Here is a 12,399-nt window from a genome sequence, read left to right on the forward strand (position 1 = left end):
CGCATGCAGATACGCAACGTGCAAACATACTTACTGTGAAAAGCCACGCTTTTGGTGATCGAACTGTTCTCGAAAGGAGACTCGAACTGCCGAACTTTTAGCAAATTGTTCGAGTCTGTCGAACGAGTCGAACACCGCCCAAAATCACTCGAATTTGAAATTATCGAACCGTTCAACTCAAACATCGCTCAACTCTACCCGTCTTATGGAAGTGGGTGATTTTTTTTTTCTCACTTGGCATCCATGTGACATTAGTGTGTCATGTGTATGCAATGCGATTTTTCACATGCGTTTTCAATTGAAGTGTATCTAACTCAAAATCCTGTAGTTTAGTAAACCCTATAAAAGCATCCTTTAACATGTTACACAGTGAGAGCACATCCATATTTTTGTGTGTACCCCTTTGTGATTTTTGGGTTGATCAAGTTTGTTACCCAGACTAACATGTCTTTTCCTTTAACATTCAACATGACTGAACATGTGCTATTGCACTGCGTACTGTGTAGGCAGTTTGGTGAATGATACCCAGTAGTTGTAGATCCTAGGAAGTAGCGCATAATGTGGGTTTTATCGACTATTGAGGCAACGTAACACCAGAGGTCCCTTTCATAGGCTGTATGCTGAGCTCCGCTGCCATCCTGATAAGTTTAAGGGGAACCTGTCAGGGCTAAAATGCATCCAGAACCTCGAGCAGTTCTGGGTGCATATTGCTAATCCCTGCCTGATTGTCCCAGGATCTAGTAACATAGATAAAGAGATCTTTAGAAAAAGTATGTCTAAAGATCTTTTATCGATGCTAATGTGTGCGGGGACTAGTCCCCTGGCCGTTAATTCCACTGGCTAGTCGGCTCCATTAGAATGTTAGTACACCCCTGTGGGCGTGCTAACATGCTAATGAGTACACAGGATGATCTCACTCACCTCTCCGCTGCCATCGTCCCCTGACACTGGATTTCGGCTCAGTACGCATGACCCCGGAGTTTTGGTCATGCTCACTATGAAGTGTATGCGTCCTGACCTCAAACTCCTGACTTCAAACTGAAGTAGTGTGCATGACCGGAAGTCTGGGAATCACGCACACTGAGCCGAAATCCAGCCTCGGTGCAGCAATGGCAGCGGAGAGGTGAGAGAGTGTGCCGTCCCCGTGCTCGGGTCCGTACCCACTGTATGTGTCTGTGGCTCGGATACGCTGAATAAAAAGGGGGGATGTTTATGTTCGGGCTAGGCCGTATTAAGTTCGTGACGCCACCCACGGTGTGTGGCGAGGTGGGACACCACCGCTACTGTTGTGGGGGGGGCACCCGGGGGAGATGTAGTGGCAGCTGGATGTTAACCCCTCCATGGGTAGGGATGGTTGTCCTGGGGCCCAGTATCTTTGTGCAGGGTATAGCGACGGCAAGGGCCGGCGCGCCCAAGCAAGCAGGGGGACGTTTGGTTACTCACTGTAAATGAATCACACAAGTCTTTTGGTAAACCAAGGTACTGGTGGCCGGCCGCCGTGGCCGGTTGCATTCAGGTCCCCCACCCGAGCTGGGTTCACTGTCTTTTTTCTCTGCACTTGTTTTGTGTATGGTGGACTGCCTGGTCTGGAACTCAGGAGTCTGCTCCCGGCTGGCTGTGGCCTAAGGAGCTGTGCCTGCAGACACTGGCCCGTGGGATCTATGGGCCCTGGCGGTGGCCTTATCCCTATCGGTGGGCTGTTGTCTTCTTTTAGGGACTTTGGGTGGGACAGGACCTATAATCCTGCCCTCAATCAGTTAATTAGCTAGGCCACTGGTTTCGGTCCTGGCTTCAGGGTCCGAGTACCCCCTCTGTGCTACGGTTTTCGGGTCAGTTCTCCATGTCGGTACCGGCTGGCTACAACCCTGTCCTGGTCCACCGTGGATCTGCCGAGCCGTCTTCCCGTCTCCTGCTGATGGAGATTACCGTCTGCCACCTAGCCAAAGGCACCAGGGCTCCGACCCTGGCACCATTCAAATTGAACTTCCTCTGCTGGAGCTACACCTAGCTCCAGCCCACACTCCTCTCAACTTGAACTACAAAAGCTCAACTGACTGTTTTCCCGCCCCGGGCTGTCTAGACCCCTGGGTAGGCATGTCCAACTGCCTGGTCCCGCCCACTGGTATGCCTATCTTTTCCTGACTAGGGTTTCAGGTCGGCTGTGTGTCACCTAGGTGAGGGATGGTGCTATGCTGGGGCCTATCTGTGACTACCTGGTTTTGCCAGGGCATCACAAGAGATCATCCTGTGACGCTGCATTTTCATTAGCATGTTAACACGTCCACAGGGGAGTACTAACATGCTAATGGAACCGACTAGCCAGGGGAACTAACGCCCAGGGGACTAGTCCCCTCTCTCATTAGCAAACAATATAAGATCTTTGTAAATACTTTTCTAAAGATCTCTTTATCTATGCTAGTGTATACAGGGACAGTTAGGCAGGGATTAGCAATATGCACCTAGAACTGCTCGTGGTTGGACCTGACAGGTTCTCTTTAAGGACTACTGCCGAATGTCCATTGCAAACTTTGATCTGCTGTTAGAGGAGATTAGACTAGTACTAACCTTCCAGGACACCAACATGTGGCAGTGTATTTTAACTGAACAGCACCTTTTAGTAATATTAAAGTTTGTTTTATGTTTTTTGGGGGGTCTTGTTTGGCATTGTGGATTTTTATTCCTTTGGCTACTTGGCCTATGCCACCTTAATATTGTTTTTCCCAACATTATGCCTCAGTTCCTACATTTGTGGTTTGTTTTTTTTTAATGTGGATCAGCTGTGCATTGTTCTGTGTAGAGTACTATGCACTGGGGCAAAGTTCCTTTTTACTATGTTTTCGCTGGATTTTTTTTAGTTTTCTTCGTCCTATTTTTCTTGCTCTGAAACCTGTTTTTAAATATATTTTTTAGGCCAAAGAAAAAAAAATGTTTGGCTTTGGCTTGTGTATTTTCACTAAGGTTTTCTCTTGTGACCCAACAATAGGTTCCTATCAATAGGTTTGTCATCTGCAACCTTACATGTTGAATTCCTCCTGGGCAAGTTGACAATTTCAGGCATTGTTCGATTCACTTGTGAAGCTATCTGGACCAAGCTGCAACCCTCAGTTATGCCCGAGCCAAGGGAAAAAGACTGGTACTGGATTGCCTGGGGATTACAGGAAACATGCCACTTTTCCAACTGCATTAGTGCTCTTAATTGCAAACACATCCGCGTTAAGAAGGTGCCAAACTCTGGCACCCAATACAACAACTACAAGCAGTATTTTTCTGTTGTGCTGTTGGCCTTAGCTGACAGCACATACAGGTTTGTAATTGTAGATATTGGGGCCTATAGACAAACAGGAGATTCTCGAATCTTCAATTTGTCCATAATGGGACGGCGGCTTCGTAACAAGGATTTGTTTGACCCGCCCACATGGCTTCTACCTGGTACCACAGCCAAACCTGCACCTTTTGTTGTGGTAGGGGATGAGGCTTTTCAACTATGTAGGGAAGTACTCTGCCCATATCCACGACGCGGTCTTGACCACCGTTGCCATCTTTTTAACATTTGGGATTATGACTGCAAATGGAGGGTCTTGATCTCTCCGTTACAACTGAGTGAAAGGATCATGTACAGCGTCATTAAGGCATGTGTGATGCTACACAACTTTACCAGGATCCATGAGCCCCAGGAAGATGTTTATGAAGACAACCCAGATCTGCAAGTCCATTCCCGCCAGACACCCAGGTTACCCAAGAACGTCGTCAGCCCTCTGACATATGAGTTCAAGATATTTTTACAAACTATATTGTGTCACATGAGGGAACCACTCCATTGAAAGACTCCTATGTTGCCTTGCCTTAATTTGTTTGTTTTTTTCTTTCATTTTTGCCTTGTAAAGTGAATTGTATTTTCTTTTGGGTTTGTGTTTAACCAACAGACCACTAACTGAACTATCATTTCTAAAGGCAAAACACTTTTTGTCCAACAAAAAATACATTTTTATTCAGTTTACTAAACAAGGATATTCTGTACATGTTTTCCATATTTAAGGAATATGGTTTAACCCCTCCACGACGGTCGTACGGATTAAAACGGCAAGAGTTATAGTTACTTCTTCCATACTGCCTTTATAAAACGGTAGTAAGAAAAAATTGTATAACGCGCCCCAGCGTAGGAAAATCTCTGGGGTTTCAGCTACCGAGGGTAGCTGAGACCCTGGAGATTATGTTTCCGGCCATTTTTTTCCAGTCCCCAGTCATGTGATCACCTTTATAAATCGTATAAAGATTGTCACATTACAATAAATTGAGGTAAAAAATGATTTATCTCCCTCCTAGCATGATCAAACATGTCAGATGTGAGATAAATATCCTCCCCGGCCCCCTCCAGTCCCCCGGTGTGGCCAAAGTTCCCTCCTGTCCTCCTCCCCGTCCCGATCATCTAAAATGGAGAGCACATGAGTGGCGCACACGCTGCATTCATCCTTCTCCTCTGATTTCTGTCGCATCTGACATGTCAGAAAACACAGAAAAGTTGTCCTCAGGTCCACCAAGTCTCCCACTGTCATCCCCTGGTCCCCCCCGGTACCTGCTGCAGCACTGGTCCTCTGCGATCCCTACTCCTCCTCTGAAAAATGTCGGCAGCATACACAGAGAGGGGCTTTCAGTTGGCAACCTTGCACGCAGTGAGACTGAGGTCAGTGCAGTTCACATTGCCCTTAGTTGGACCCCGGGCGTGTGGCTGCAGTATTCTCAGCTCACTGTACCCACACTCCTCACATGGGGTGCCTGGACTTCCAGAAATTGATTTATATGTTTGCTGAGCGTGCCCCCCATATTCTAGAAGGTGCAGAATCGTCGTGGGAACTCCAAAATAGATTGCGGCAGACCGGATTTTTTTTTCTATTCAATAAATTGGTGAAAGAGGGAATGTGTTAGGGAATGTGAGTGTTTTTTCAAATAATTTTTTTTTTTGTTGTCTATTTTTTTTACTACTGACTCGATAGACGCCGTGACATTAATAACCACGGGGTTTGATGCCAGATGACATTATACAGCTGGTATCAACCACATATAATACCCTGTTTGCCACCCCATCAGGGCAGCGGGGTGAGCCGGGGAGAAGCGCCAGGATTGGCGCATCTAATGGATGCGTCACTTCTGGTGCGGCTGCGGCCTGCTAGTTTTAGGCTGGGAAGGGCCAAATAATCAAGGCCCTTCTCACCCTGATAATACCAGACCACAACTTTCAGCTTCACTTTGGCTGGTAAAACAATTTGGGGGGAACCCCTCATTTTTTTTAAATTATTTATTTATAAATAATTAAAAAAAAAAAAAGCGTGTGGTGCCGTCTGTTTTGGATTACCAGCGAAGATGAAACTACCATCTGCGGTCTGCAGATGTCTGCTTTACTTTATCTGGCTATCAAAACTACGGGGGAACCCCCACGTTGTTTTTTTAATTACTTATTTATTTTTGGCTAAATTTAAGGCTAAACACCCTTTAGTGCGAAATGAAAGGCACTAAAGGGTGCCAGCTCCGAATATGTAGGGGGGGTGGGATATTATACCGTATATGTGGTTTACGTATGTCAGTCTATTTATCCATCCATCCATCCTAGCTTTTTAGGCTGCCTGCTCACGATTAGGGTTTGCAGTGTTTTGGACGCATAGTGTTTTTTCTGCATCCAAAATGCTGCATTGTGCAGTACAAGTGCAATGGAAGGATTTTTAGAAATCCCATGCCTACTGTGCTTGTTTTTTTCCATAGCATAAATTGACAGCATGGCTTCCTGAGCCCCAGCATGTCAATTTATGCTGCAGGGACAAGAGTGTTCTCTGCAGGGAGAATACAGCTAAAGTCCGCAGCGGCCCGAACCCTGATCGTGGACATGGGCAGCTACATTCTCCTGTGGACAACACTTGCATCTCTACAGGAGGGCTGGCACTGCTTCCTAGATGCAGTGTTGTTGGGCCGTGGCCACATAGCCTAAAGTGAGAAATTTGGCACTACAGCAACATTTTTGTGAAGTACCTGTGGGTTCAAAATGCTTACTATGCTGAATAAAATCCTTGAGGGGGGGTCTAGTTTCCAAAATGGGGTCACTTGTGAGGGGTTTCTGCTGTATAGGTACCTTAGGGATCCTACAAATTCGAGATGTTGCCCGCAATTTATTTCAACTTTTCCAAAATTTACATGGTGCTCCTTCCGTTCTGACCACTACCGTTCATGTAAACAGAGGTTTTTGGCCACATGTAGGGTATCTCTGAACTCATAAGAAATTGGATAATAAACTGTGGAGTCCACTTTTTTGTGTTGCCTTTTGAAAAAGTGAGAAATTTGCTGCTAAAGCAACATTTTTGTGAAGAAAAAAAAAGAAAATTTTCATTATGACAACCTAAGTTTATCAAATTTTGTGAACTACCAGTGGGTTCAAAATGCTCACTATACCCATGTATAAAAGCCTTGAGGGGTCTAGTTTCCAGAATGGGGTCACTTTTGGGGGAGCTCTACTGTTTAGGTATCTCAGGGGCTCTCCAAACGCGACATGGCGTTCGCTAATGATTCTAGCCAATTTTATAGTTAAATGGCGCTCCTTCCTTTTCGAGCCCTGCTGTGTGCTCAAACAGTTGATTTACACCACATATTAGGTATCGGCGTATTTATGAGCAAATGCAAAATAAAATGTATGCTGCATTTTTCCTGTTACACTTGTGAAAAAAAAGCTATCTGGTTGAAGAAACAATTTTGTGGTAAAAATACATTTTTTATTTTCATGGCTCAATGTTATAAAATTCTGTGAAGCTCCTGGGAATTCAAGGTTCTCATCAAACATCTAGATAAATTCCTTGAGGGGTCTAGTTTCCAAAATGGGTTCACATGTGGGGAGCTCCACTGTTCAGGCACCTCAGTGGGTATCCAAACGCAACATGGCATCCGCTAATGATTCCAGCCAATTTTACAGTCAAATGGCACTCCTTCCCTTTCAAGCCCTGTTGTGTGACCAAACAGTTGATTTCAACCACATGAGGTATCGGCATACTCAAGAGAAATTGCACAATAAATTATATGGTGCATTTTTTCCTCATACCCTTGTAAAAAAAAGCTATCTGGTTGAAGTAACAATTATGTGGTAAAAAATTATTTTTTATTTTCATGGCTGAACATTATAAAATTCTGTGAAGCACACAGGGATTTAAGGTGCTCACAAAACATCTAGATAAATTCCTTAAGGGGTCTCATTTCCAAAATGGGGTCACTTGTGGGGGGTTTCTGCTGTTTAGGTACCTTAGGGATCCTACAAATGCAACATGGTACCTCCAATCTTTTTCAGCCAAATTTGCTTTCCAAAATTCAAATATTGCTCCTTCCGTTCCGAGCACTCCCATTTGTCCAAACAGAACTTTCTGACTACATATGGGGTATCAGCGCGCTGATAAGAAAGTGGATAACAAACAGTGTGGTCCAATTTTTGGCGTTATCTCTTGAAAAAGTGAGAAATTTGGTGCTAAAGCAACATTTTTATGAAAAAAATAAAAATGTACAATATGACGGCCTAATGTTATCAAATTATGTAAAGTACCTGTGGGTTCAAAATGCTCACTATACCCCTAGATAAAATCCTTGAGGGGTCTAGTTTCCAAAATGGGATCACTTGTTGGGGTTTCTGCTGTTTAGGTATCTTAGGGGCCCTGCAAATGCAACATGGTGCCTGCAATCTATTTCAGCCAAATTTGTGTTCCAAAATTCAAATATTGCTCTTTCTGTTCCAGGCCCTCCCAGTTGTTCAAACAGAGGTTTGTGACCACATATGGGGCATCAACACACTCAGAAGAAACTGAGTAACACATTTTGGGGTCCAGTTTGTTGTGTTATTTCTTTTAAAAGTGAATAAATTAGGGATAAAGCAACATTTTTAGGTAAAATGATAATTTTTGGTTTTTTTTTTCATTTTACATTGCTTTAGTTCCTGTGAAGCACCTGAAGGGCTAATAAAATCATTGGGTATGGTTTTGAGTACTTTGAGGGGTGCCGATTTTAGAATGGTATCACTTTTGGGTATTTTCTATCACTTAGGCCTCTCAAAGTCACTTCAAATGTGATATGGTCCCTAAAAATGGCTTTGTAAATTTTGTTCAAAAAAAAAATGAGAAAATTGCTGATGAACTTTGAACCCTACTAACTTCCTAACCCCCAAAACTTTTGTTTAAAAAATGTTGCTGATGTAAAGTAGAGATGTGGGAAATGTAACTTATTAACTATTTTGTGTGACATAACTCTCTGGTTTAAGGGCATAAAAATTAAAAGTTTGAAAATTGCAAAATTTTAAAAATTAACAACAAATTTACGATTTTTCACAAATAAAAGTAAAAAATCTCATCCTAAATTTACCACTATCATGAAGTACAATATGTCATGGAAAAACAATTTCAGAATCACCAGGATCCGCTGAAGTGTTCTAGAGTTATAACCTGTCAAAGTGACAACTGGTCAGAATTCTAAAATTTGGCCTGGACATTAAGTATAAAATTGGCTTCGTCCTTAAGGGGTTAAGCAAAATTTCCAAATATCAACAAAACAAAAAAAAAAAACAAAAAAAACCGGGGCAATAAACCACATGGTCATTACAGTTTCTGATATGTCTTGGGGAAACGTGGTTAAGGGGCATGACTGGGAGGAGCATGAGGCTGTGGGAATAGCTGGATTGGTGGGAGATAAGAGGAGTTATTGTGCTGAGGTTGACTGGATGCTGCTGAGGGCTGAACCTGCAGCGGAACAGGGTATGTCCCACTTGCCCCACACTGAGACTCATGGGTCTGGGGAGCAGGAGGCCAAGACTGTTGCCATGGTTGTGCTGGAAAAGCAGGGAGGTCATTGGCAGCAACACTGAAGTCTCCATGTTGTTGGAACTGCCTTGGAACATGGCAGTAGCCATAAGGTCTGGGGAACATGTTGGGGTTGGGGTGGGGCTGGTAGCTGAGGTGGATGTGAAGGAGGAATTGTCTGTAATGTGGCTGGCTGTGGCTCCTCATTATCCGACATGTGGAGACGGTTGTCACCAGACTGTTGCCATTGTTCCAGGGCCAGGAAAACAATGTGGGGATGTGGGGATCACAGACCGGGTCACGCCACCGTGATACTCACAGAAGTGGCCCCTTGGCCCGGATCTGAATACCCCTTATCCCTGGGCGACACACTTGTGCCGTGTAGCAACGGGCCCCCCCATCCTTGTGCCGTGTAGCAACAGGCCCTCCATCCTTGTGCAGTGTAGCAACGGGCCCCCCATACTTGTGCAGTGTAGCAATGGACCCCCCCAGACTTGTGCAGTATAGCAATGGGCCCCCCATACTTGTGCAGTGTAGCAATGGGCCCCCCATACTTGTGCAGTGTCGCAATGTGCCCCCCATACTTGTGCAGTGTAGCAATGGGCCCCCATACTTGTGCAGTGTAGCAATGGGCCCCCCAAACTTGTGCAGTATAGCAATGGGCCCCCCATCCTTTAGTAATGTACTCATTCCAATACCCTTCTTGTCCCCTATTATGCCGTTGTTTACACTCACACAAAAGTTATTCTCACCTGTCCTCCATTCCTGCAGTGTCCTTACCGTACCAGTCTGCAGGCTCATAGAACCCTCCATGATCTTGTCCAGTGCACGAAACCAGCGCCGCAGGATGCCATCATGGCTTTACTGCAGTTAAATGCTTTGCGGCGCTGTAAAGCATTTAACTACAGTAAAGCCATGAAGTCAGCCTGCAGCGACGGCTCTGTGCAGCGGATGGGATCACCGAGGGGTTTATGTTTCTGGAGGCACCTGGAGCACCGCGGGAATGGAAGAGAAAAGGTGAGAATGTTTGTTGGGTTTTTTTCTTCGGCTCCTCCTGAGCGCTTACCTCTTTTCTGCTGCCCTGCAAGTCCTCTTCTTACAGCGGCCCCGGCGGAAGTGTGATGATGGCTGCTGTGTCGGTGCGGGGCTGGGGCGCACGCCTCTGCCTTCTGTCACTGGCCGCACTGTTCAAATGTATGCGCGTCTGAAAAATGCACGTACATTTGAATAGCGGCGCGGTCTCCAGGACCTGGATATGTACAGGCCTGGGACGTCCGCAGTGCAGGAACTTGACTGTGATGTCACCACAGGTCCTTCTGCAGCCGCAGAAACTGCAGCGATAGTACAGAACTTGTGCTATCGCTGCAGTTTGTGATTGAAAGGCTGGGGGTCCCTCAGAGCGTGGGGGGCCCTCAGGGCGTGGGGGCCTTCAGAGCGTGGGGGCCCTGCCCAGTCTGCCCGCGCATAACACCAACCCTGAGAAACAGGCGGCCCCGCGGCGCTGTACACAGACCAACACTATATAAGGCACAGGGGCCCACTTGGAGGCCAGGGCCTACCGGGGGATTCCCCACTACCCCGGCGGGCCAGTCCGACCCTGGTACCACCTATACTTTGTGCACAATTATTAGGCAAGTGAGTGTTTTGACTCAAAATCATCATTTTTATGCAGATTTTCCAACTCCAAGATGTAAATACTTGAAACTTATTGGATGGAGCATATCAGGTTATGTGTATTTAAGGAATGTGAGAGGGTGTGACTGGAGGGTATCAACACCCATTATCAATGTGTGCAGAATTACTAGACAACTTGCTTTCCTCAAACAAAATGAGACAAAAAATATGGTTTAACCATCTCTGAAAAGTCAAATATTGTTCAGTTTTATTTTTTATTAGTTAACAGCCTTCAGCTCGATCTCGAGCCATAGCAACTTGATGGAAGAACGCTCTGTAGGAAGATGGATCTTGTGCAAGTGTATATAGGTCCACCAGGGTATTTACCGCCATTATCTTAATAGTATCAGGCTATTGGGTTGCTTGTCTTAAGGCCCTGTCACACACAGAGATAAATCTGCGGCAGATCTGTGGTTGCAGTGAAATTGTGGACAATCAGTGCCAGGTTTATGGCTGTGTACAAATGGAACATTATGTCCATGATTTCCCTGCAACCACAGATCTGCCAAAGATTTATCTCTGTGTGTGACGGGGACTTTACTCTTTGCATTGTTCTTTCTATACTTTTGACCATGATTTCCTTCTCCTGTTCTTGCTCTCTTCATATGATGTGTTCAAAGCATGCGAGTGATCCTTGGTGATCCTTGCTTCGAGTGAGATATCTGGCTTGATTTGTTCCAATATTGATTTGTTTGTTCGAGTGAGATATCTGGCTTGATTTCTTCAAATATTGATGTGTCCAAAGTATGCGAGTGATCCTTGGTGATTCTTGTTTCGAGTGAGATATCTGGCTTCATTTGTTCCAATATTGATTTGTTTGTTCTTCTTTCCATTGATTCTTTTGTCTTTTATCTGTATTGGCCAGGTTTCTCATCCCTATGTTACTACAGAAAAGACCAGACTATGTAGAAGCTGCGCCGTCTTCACCAGTGAAATGTTCCTCTATTTGAAGACTTTGTCCAGTGACTTCATTGTAGATTTGACCATAGCTCTTCTCCTATTAACTTCCGCTATCATTGCTGCATCTTGTGTGTTTATTGATTGGAGTAAACTGAAGCCTTTACAACATCCAGTTTGTCACCGTCCATCTCAAATATGTGTCGATCATACGTCAATATCTTTGTCTTCTTTGTATTGAATAGAAGTTCCATGTTTGAGCTTTCCATCTTGACACTCCATAATAAGTCCTTCATTCATTGGTGCACTCGTGGAAGCGTCATTGTTAGACACGAAACGGCTGTCATTTGATGGACTGTGTGTACCCCCTCCCTCACTCTATTCCCCCTGACCTAATGGTCCAATAAATGGCTTCCTTTTTTGAGCAACCTGGTGAGTGCCTTTTGTCTCTTCTTTGTAAAGGGCCATTTACACGCTGCGACATCGCAAATGATATATCGTCAGGGTCACGGTGTTTGTGACGCACATCCGGCGTCATTAGCGACACTGCAGCGTGTAACACCTATGAGCGACCTTAAACGATCACAAAAGAGGCAAAAAACGTTGGTCTGTGATACGTCGTTCATTTACTAATAATTGTTGTCTGGTCAGTAGCGAGGTTGCTTGTCGTTTCTGCGGCAGCACAAATCGCTGTTTGTGACACCGCACGAACAAGGAACAACCTCGCACCTGCGGCCGCCCGCAATGGGGAAGGAAGGAGGTGGGCGGGATGTTCATTCTGCTCATCTCCGCCCCTCCGCTTCTATTGGACGGCTGCCGTGTGACGTCGCTGTGACGCCGCACGAACCACCCCCTTAGAAAGGAGGCGGTTTGCCGGCCACAGCGACGTCGCTAAGCAGGTAAGTCCGTGTGTCGGGTGTAAGCGATGTTGTGCGCCACGGTCAACGATTTGCCCGTGATGCACAACAGACGGGGGCGGGTACGCTTGCTAGCGATCTTGCTAGCGAGATCGCAGCGT

At 45.4% G+C, this 12,399-nt stretch overlaps 1 long non-coding RNA gene across 1 annotated transcript in view; it reads left to right on the plus strand.

Moving 5' to 3' along the window:
* The window catches only part of LOC142289733 (uncharacterized), a 31,494-nt gene extending 19,746 nt beyond the window's left edge, over positions 1 to 11,748 (plus strand). The window contains exon 3 of the long non-coding RNA XR_012750139.1: positions 11,350 to 11,748. This is a non-coding gene — a long non-coding RNA (uncharacterized LOC142289733). The remainder of the gene's footprint in view (positions 1 to 11,349) is intronic.
* Positions 11,749 to 12,399: the final 651 nt, after the last annotated feature.

This window comes from Anomaloglossus baeobatrachus, chromosome 2, assembly GCF_048569485.1.
Source record: "Anomaloglossus baeobatrachus isolate aAnoBae1 chromosome 2, aAnoBae1.hap1, whole genome shotgun sequence".
NCBI lineage: Eukaryota > Metazoa > Chordata > Amphibia > Anura > Aromobatidae > Anomaloglossus > Anomaloglossus baeobatrachus.